The sequence below is a fragment of the Choristoneura fumiferana genome, chromosome 17 (genome assembly GCF_025370935.1).
Source record: "Choristoneura fumiferana chromosome 17, NRCan_CFum_1, whole genome shotgun sequence".
In the NCBI taxonomy this organism is placed as follows: domain Eukaryota; kingdom Metazoa; phylum Arthropoda; class Insecta; order Lepidoptera; family Tortricidae; genus Choristoneura; species Choristoneura fumiferana.
The window spans coordinates 1,103,725-1,111,939 of record NC_133488.1 but is presented as its reverse complement, the minus strand read 5'-3'; the positions used below and the strand labels follow the sequence as shown (position 1 = coordinate 1,111,939).

The 8,215-nt window shown below is 38.1% G+C and overlaps 1 long non-coding RNA gene across 1 annotated transcript; it reads right to left on the bottom strand.

Annotated features, from left to right (window-relative positions):
* Positions 1–3,907: 3,907 nt before the first annotated feature.
* Positions 3,908–6,990, bottom strand: LOC141437033 (uncharacterized). Its single transcript, XR_012452361.1, has 2 exons — positions 6,203–6,990; positions 3,908–5,789 (listed from the first exon to the last, which is right to left on the bottom strand). It is a non-coding gene; the product is annotated as an uncharacterized lncRNA (long non-coding RNA).
* Positions 6,991–8,215: the final 1,225 nt, after the last annotated feature.

Below are 8,215 nucleotides of genomic sequence, written 5' to 3'. Positions count from 1 at the left end.
AATAATTTTGCGTAGAAATCGTTATAAGACTTCACCACGATTTGTTGAAGTTTGTTCCAGGTGGGTTAAAGCTTGATATTTTGTAAGGCTTTGTTTTTATGGTGGCTTGTGTAAGTGATCACAATAAAATACAATGGTTAAATCTGCTTATTCAAATTTTATTTTACCATTTGATTTTAACTGCTTATTGCATGCCTACCAGGGATGTAACGGATGTGGTTTTATCGGAACCAGAAACGGAATCGGAACCGAAAACGGAACCGGAACCAGAATCGGAGCCTGAGTGATAGGTGGACGAGATGTTAAGGGTAGGTCCACTAAACCTGAGGGTTTATTGCGTAACGTTTGTGACACCCGCGATCACAATCGCATACGAAAACTGTCAGATTGTGATCGCGAATGTCAGAAACGTTACATAATTAAATTTAGCCTTCTGTTTGTTTTTGATGTACGCCGCTCATGTCCAGTCGCCGCGGTAAGCATTGACTGACATCCGATATAACTTCCGTTTCAAAAGTAACGATATTCAAATAATACTTACGAATGTTTGTTCTCGGGTCTTGGTTGTTTAATATGTATTTATCTATATAAGTATGTTTATCTGTTGCCTAGTATCCATAGTACAAGCTTTGCTTAGTTTGGGACTCACGTGTTACATGATATTTTTTATTTATTTATTTTATCTTAGCTTCCCATTAAATGGCCCGCATGCTCGTTTAACCCGTTTTAAATACATGTGAAAAGCCAAAACACATTTCAAAAAATCTCACGTGAGATTTGGGGTGGGGGCGGAGTTAAGGAAAATCTTACGAAATCTCACCAGGTAGGGCGGGGGAGTCAAAAAAATCCTAAAAAATGTCTCACGTAATTTATGGACGCCCCCTAAGACAAGACAAGATGGTGAGGTACTTAATAAGCTTGAAGAAGTTCAAGCTTATTAAGTAAACAGGGCTTTATGTTAATTACTTTTGAAGTAACTTACATTACCGTTATTTGCTTTGATCACCATTCAAAGGTCAGTCACAACCCTTAACTAGTACTACCCAGATACTACTACTACTGCTAGAACTTAGTCCCAGATACAAACCTTATACCTTAAAGGGGCACCGAAATAGTGGAACCGGGTCACGTTTTAAACTGCAGAATTGAATTTAATAAAAGGTTGTAACGAGGTGTCATACAGCTCGTTTCATCCTAACTCTTTGTACTGTCTGGTTTAGCACATATACGAAAAAATAACATTTAAATTCAAATTTCCTTTTCTAAATTCCACACCTGTTCAATTTACGTCAAGTAGCCATTCTATTCAGAGCCTCCGAGCTGAACACTTACCTTTCTTTATCCTAGATCATATAAATCTCTTAAAACTCCATAACAAGCTCATAATTTACTACTCCTATACGGAGGAAGGTTTTTATAATTGTACAGTGCATTTTGTGAAGTTTCATAAGATCATTAAATCGTAATACTGCTGGACTTCAGTGCCATTGATTTATATAAATAAAGAACTGGGCACGGAAACGTAAGTTGATTAACTATGTATTTTTATAATTGTTGATGCAGTGTCAAAGCATACCTTTTAGATACTTAAGACCGCGTCTGTTTTATCCGCAGGTGCCCTTTTATTATTTTCCTAAATAAATATCACTGTCTGCCCTATTCCTGTCTTCTTCCTTCATCCGAACAACTTCCCCGGACACCACCCCGTGACACTGGCGCACCAACGTGGTAGAACCCACCCAAAGACCCGAAGACCCGGAGACCGAAGATTTTTATTTACATGAGTATTAGTATTATTTCTTAAGTACTTTTCAAAACTACTAAGATAGATAGATAAGATAGTCTGAAGTCGTGGGGGTATATATGGAATTGTTTTATCTGTTTATTTGACCGCGCATCACGTGAAAACGGCTGAGCGGATTTTGATGCAAAATTTTGCTAATCTGTTGAGAACATCCTCGGCCAGGCAAGGCTATACAAATTCAACCTTTACGGGTTAGCCACTACACTACAGTACTACACTCGATTGAATTAAGTTTGTATCTGAATCTTATGGCGCTGCTTAGGACGAAGGTGCAAACTTTTTCTTGTTTAATTTGCTTTGATCCCTATTCTAAGATCAGACACAGCTAGTACTACCCAGACACTACTACTGCCCAAACACAGACCACACACTTTGAACGATAAAGATACTCTACTACTACTACTAATAAATAGCAAAACCGATTTTTAAACCGCTGAACTGAATTTAATGAAAATGTGAAGATAGTTTGAAACCGTGGAAAGAACAAATAGAATAGTTTTATCCCGAAAAATTGATAAAACAATTTTTCGCAGTCAGAGGGAGACCTTTATCCATTTTTGTAATTAAGAGGTCCTGTAGCTTTTCTCCATTTAATGTCCTGAAAGGGATTACTTATGTATAGGCAAAAACAAACCCAAAGTATTATTATGTGGCAAAAAAATTTCATACTTACTAATTACAATTTGTCCAACTGTATTGTTTTATTAAAATATATCAATGAAATAAATGAACATAAGCCAAGTATTACTGGCATAATACCACTTTTTGCAAAATAACTTCGTATGTTGCCGGGGACGCAGTTTTAACGCGAGTGAAAGGGACGGTTCTGATACGAACTTCGATTTGCTTTTCGTAGTTCTCTGTTGGAGACCTTTAACAAGTAAAATTGGTAGCGATGGTTTCTGTCGTTGGTTCGTATTGGATCGTGCGAGAGTTGAACAAAAATTATTTTGGAACATTATTAGCCAAAGAAAACGTTTGCTTAATAAACTTTTGTAAAATTCTGTCTTTATATAAGTATCAATTTTTTGGGAAGTGAAATTTGGCGAAAAATATTTTGCCAAAACCGCACTAGGTACACCTAACGTGAGCTTGAGAATGATAAGCGTGTAGCTTGCCATAGGTAGTACTGTCATTTCATTACACAGTTTCCACAGTTTCAAACTATCTTCATTAAATTAGATTCAGTGATTTCAAACTTGGCCCGGTCTTGCTATCTCAGTACTCCTCCAGGGTATGTGGCCTGTATCCAGGGTTCAAGAACCGCTCTAGTTACAACTGCTCTTAGAACGAGGATCAAAGCAAATAAAATATAAAAGTTTATTCATAGATACATCTATATGTAACATAAATAATAATAAATAAATAATAAATATCACGGGACAATTCACACCAATTGACCTAGTCCCAAAGTAAGCTTAGCAAAGCTTGTGTTAACATAACTTTATACGACATCAAACTTAAAATAATAATACACAATTTACAGAAAAAAAAACATTTTATGGTGTTGAATAGAAACTTGACTCAGCCCACCACCACCACCCTGTCTTGGCATGTCATCTTAGTAGTAACTCATTCGGGTTAGTATCATATCGTCTAAAAACGCAGCTGGTCTAAGTAGCAACTGGTCTAAAAAGCAGCTGGTTCAAGTAGCAAGAGATCTTAAAAGCAACTAGTCCTAACCAGTTTTTGTCGAAAACTTGAAAAAACATAGGTAGGTTAGGTAAGAGTTGCGTCAAGGCGCGAAGCGCCTCAGTCGACTTCGAGTCAAAAAAATTTAGACCACTTGATACTTAGACCAGTTGCTTCTTAGACCACTTGCGACCTTAGACCAATTGCTAATTTGTTACGTAGACCAACTCCTTTTTAGACGAAATGAACTAACTCCTTATTCTGTGGTATACCTAGTTAGTTGTTTTTTTTTATGCATATTATAAGAACATGTGGGTCACTTAATGGGAGGCAATGGGTAATTGTGATTTAATTTCCCTTGTATATTTTAGCATTTTTTGTGAGTGCCAGCTCTGGGCAAGTTGTAAACTCTTAACAACGTCTCTCGTGCAATAAACAGTTGGAATCAAATCGTAAAATAAAACGCGAGAATGCAGATTCAATCAGTTTATTTTATTGTGATCGCTTACACAAGCCATCATAAAAACAAAACCTTACGAAATATCAAGCTTTAATCTACCTAAAACAAACTTCAACAAATCGCGTTGAGGTATTAACAATTCATATTTCAAGTTCTACGCAAATTTATTATGCAAAACGCATTGGAATTCGTGTTCTACGCAGTTTGTATGCTGTCGCCAGTAGCGGCCCGGCAGATACGACCGAGGGTTGTGGGAGGAATACCGGATGATGAATATGAATTTCCATTCGCCGTTATGCTTCAGTTTGCAACACCCCCAATGGCGCGAACCTGCTCCGGCAGTCTCATCACCCCGACCTGGGTACTCACAGCTGGCCACTGCACCCCGCCAAATGTCGATATCATAAAGAACATTATTAGAGTCAAATACGGGGACACAACGATACCATCGAACGAAACCAAATTCTTCTCAATAATAATCAAAACTGTGCACCACCCAAGTTTCAAACACATTAACAAAAGGTTATATAACGACATCGGATTAATGAAAATTGAAAGAATTCGAAACACGCCTATTACGAAACTATCGGGTACTGACTATTTAGCTTGGATGGGGCTGCCAGTCAAATACGCTGGATTTGGCCGAACGAAATTACTACTAAAAGGAGAGAAAGTACCTAAAACAGTGGACGTGATAAATGACTTAGAGCCAGCGCTTCGTGTGGGGGAGGCTGTGGTGATCTCCTGCAAACAGAACGGCGGCATGATGTACGGGAGACCGAACATCTGCATTGCGCCTCGTTGTGGTCCCCATCAGCAACCCTACTTTGGAGATTCAGGTGGCCCGTTGGTATATGACGGACGCCTCATTGGCGTATGCAGCGGTGCTACTGATGATTCATTCGCTTTAAGAGTACCTCTCGTGGCTTATACACCTGTCAGTCCCTATCTTGATTGGATTTACGACACAATCCATTCCGATAAGGAAAATATTTAATTTAAATAAAAATAAAATAAAAAAAGCCCTGACTGTTTTAAGAAGAAGAAAACAAGTCTAGAGGTCTAGAATTCTAAGTAAATAAGTTTCAATTCAGCAGTCCGGGACCCATACCATTACTGAGATTTTTTGAGCCGGTCACGATTTGGAGTGGGTCCCGACTGTCGAATTTAAAGTTACTTAACAGAATTAACAGACCTTTAGACTTGTTTCTTTCTTTTCAGTTTTTTAAAGCGGTCTGCTTTTTTATTCTTTTTAATTAAAATGTTTTTTATTTTGTACTTTTTGATATTTTTGTGAAAATGGTAGATTAAAAATATTAAACATGTGTATATTTAGAATGGCTTTCATTTGATACCCATACTGTTACAATGCAAAATATACTGAGCGGCAAAAAATCTTCGTATTAGCTTCGTAGCTAGGAAATCTTGGTATTGGACCCGTATTGGTCCCTAGGCGTTATGGCAACCCTACTTATAACGCAGGTGTTGCGTATAGCTTTAACCAATGCGAAGAACTTTGTTTCGAGACAGTATTGTCGGGTCCCAGCGTATTTAACTCTAATCGTCTTCTCTCGTAAGAACAGATCACACTGCCAAAGCGTGGTAGGTGTCATGGGAGGTCAATCCGTAAAAGCATGGCTGGTCTATTCTGGTGACAGGCCTGTAGCTTGCTATGCTGCTGCTTAAGTAGCGTAGTAGAAAAACGCAACCTGAGATATATGTGCATAGGAGAAATTTGTGTCTAGACTCCTGTCCAGCGGTGGTGTAGGGGTTATAGCACGCAGCATGGTTTGCTGAGGACCTGGGTTTGATTCCCAGCAGTGGGACGCATATAAGCTGGGATGATGATGACTCTCGCTGCACACGCCAGATAACCTCGCAGAAGTATTTATTCTATGGCAGAAGGCGATATTGAGATTCGCTAAATTTTCATTGATTACTCTGATTTTAAATACCGGGTGTGGCCTGTAATACGAGCAAAAAATTAAAACATAGATCGTCCTCGTCAAACTGAACAACATTAGATCAGCGACTTTTAGAAATAATGGAGTCTTTGAATTTTCCTTTTTCCATTGTACAAATTAAATACTGCCATCCTAGAACACAACTGACGTCGCCTGTCACGCTACAAACATCAATTATTTGGCTTTAAATTGCTTCTTCGAATAAACTTAAGTGTAATAAAAATTAAAAAACTAATTAAGTATTTTTAAAAGTAGCTGAACTAATGTTGTTCAGTTTGAGGAGAATGATCTATGTTTTAATTATTTGCTTATATTACAAACCACACCCCTTATAACAGTTACCTTGTAGTTCGGAAGTTGCGTAAATTTTAGGAATCATTCTTGCGATGAGTGATTGCGACTTGCGTTGTCGGCCGATATTGTTGCGTTCCAGCATTTTCCTAACTCTTATCTTCTCTCGTCCTCAAGGGCTGCAGTCGCTGGCTGTAAGCACCCAGGTCGGGGCGGTGACACTGCCGAAGCGAGGTCAGTATCATTGGGAGGTCAATCCGTAGAAGCATCATCAGCATCATTATCATCAGCCGGAAGACGTCCATTGCTGAACAAAGGCCTCCTCCTTGGAACGCCACAATGAACGACCACTCGCCACCTTGTATCCACCAGTTTCCCGGAACTCTCACGACGCCGTCAGTTCACCTGGTGGGAGACCTGCCAGCGCTTCGTCTTCCGGTTTGTGGTCGCCACTCGATCTTTCTCCATCAACGGTTATCTATTCTCCGAGCGCTGACCGCCCATTGCCACTTCAACTTGCATATTTTTCCAGCTAGGTATGTCGGTGACTTTAGTTCCGTAGAAGCATATGGCTGGTCAATTCGTAAGGAACCATCATCCTGTACCCCCCCCCCCCCACGACCCTCAGACGCGTCTCCTACAGCTACTACTGACTATAGCGCGAATAGCACACAAGGTACGAATTTGTAGGCATTTGTCATATCGTGCAATTTATTTAGATTGATTTGATTTGTATCGTTCAGTTTTATTGAGACTTTGCAATTTGTTGAGATTTGATTTAGGAAGTACTTACTCGTTCAGTAGGTACCTATTTCGTAATGTTTCATTCACATCGCAACCGTATCTATGTAGAATGAAGGACTAATAAAATAACATTAAAATGAAATGAATGATTTTTTTGTCATTTTTAGGGTTCCGGAGCCAAAATGGCAAAAACGGAACCCTTATAGTTTCGTCAAGTCCGTCTGTCTGTCTGTCCGTCCGTATGTCACAGGCATTTTACTCGAAAACTACAAGATGTATATCAATGAAATTTGGAGTACAGATGTCTTGTCAAAGCCGCTATTTAGTTTTGTAGTTAAATTACAAAAATAAACATTTATAGGGGGCACTCCATACACGTAACAGAAATTGAAAAAAAAAAAAAAAATTAAGTCGCATCAACGTGTGGCACATAGTTCGACAGCCGTTTTGAAAAGATAGTAAGGTTCTCAAAAACATTTTTGATTAAATAAAATTTCCGGAAATCTCTCCCAAAGTAGCAAAAATTGTGTTCCCTCCCCTCTATCTTGTAAACCATTTGTCCAAAAAATATGCAAAAAATATGGAAAGGTAGCGCTTAATAAATACTTTCAAATAAAATTAATTTCAACATGATCGGATATACCGTTTTTGTGTTATTTCCGAAAAACTGCGCTTCTCAACAAAAGGACGTAAGTGCCATGAAGATATGCTCTTTTTCTGGTAATAGATTTTAAGACTGTAGTAAGTGTTTTAATTGTGTTATAAGTTTATAACGCACATAATATTACTTGATCTTTTTTCGTAATGGCTACGGAACCCTATCTTGGACGTGACCGGCACGCTCTTGGCCGGTTTTTTAATTGTTTTAATTTTATCGTATGTAGTGTGTATCGTATTTTATTGTAGTTTTTAATGTAATATGTGTTTTATGATGACGATGACTGACATTGGATTTAATTTATCAATATCTATGACTTTATGTATATAATAAAATGATACTTTATTAACAATAAAAATATCATTCTTTTACTTTAACCCCCTGTTCCACCATCCATTGATTAAATTTATTTCACGGATAAATGTGATGCGAGACGGCATCCCATCAAATAAAATTAATCAATGGGTGGTGAAACAGCTTCTAAAAGTAAAGTTTTTACTAACGTGTATGTAATCTATGCACCATGCTTAGATTTGATTAGGTATTCTTAAAAGATTTTTCTTTTGCAGTGCCTTAAGCAAAAACAGTATAGGTAGAGTAAAAAACTTGTAGGGTACTTTAGTTTCGGTTGTCCTAAAAACTTCAATGGAATGAAGGTAGCT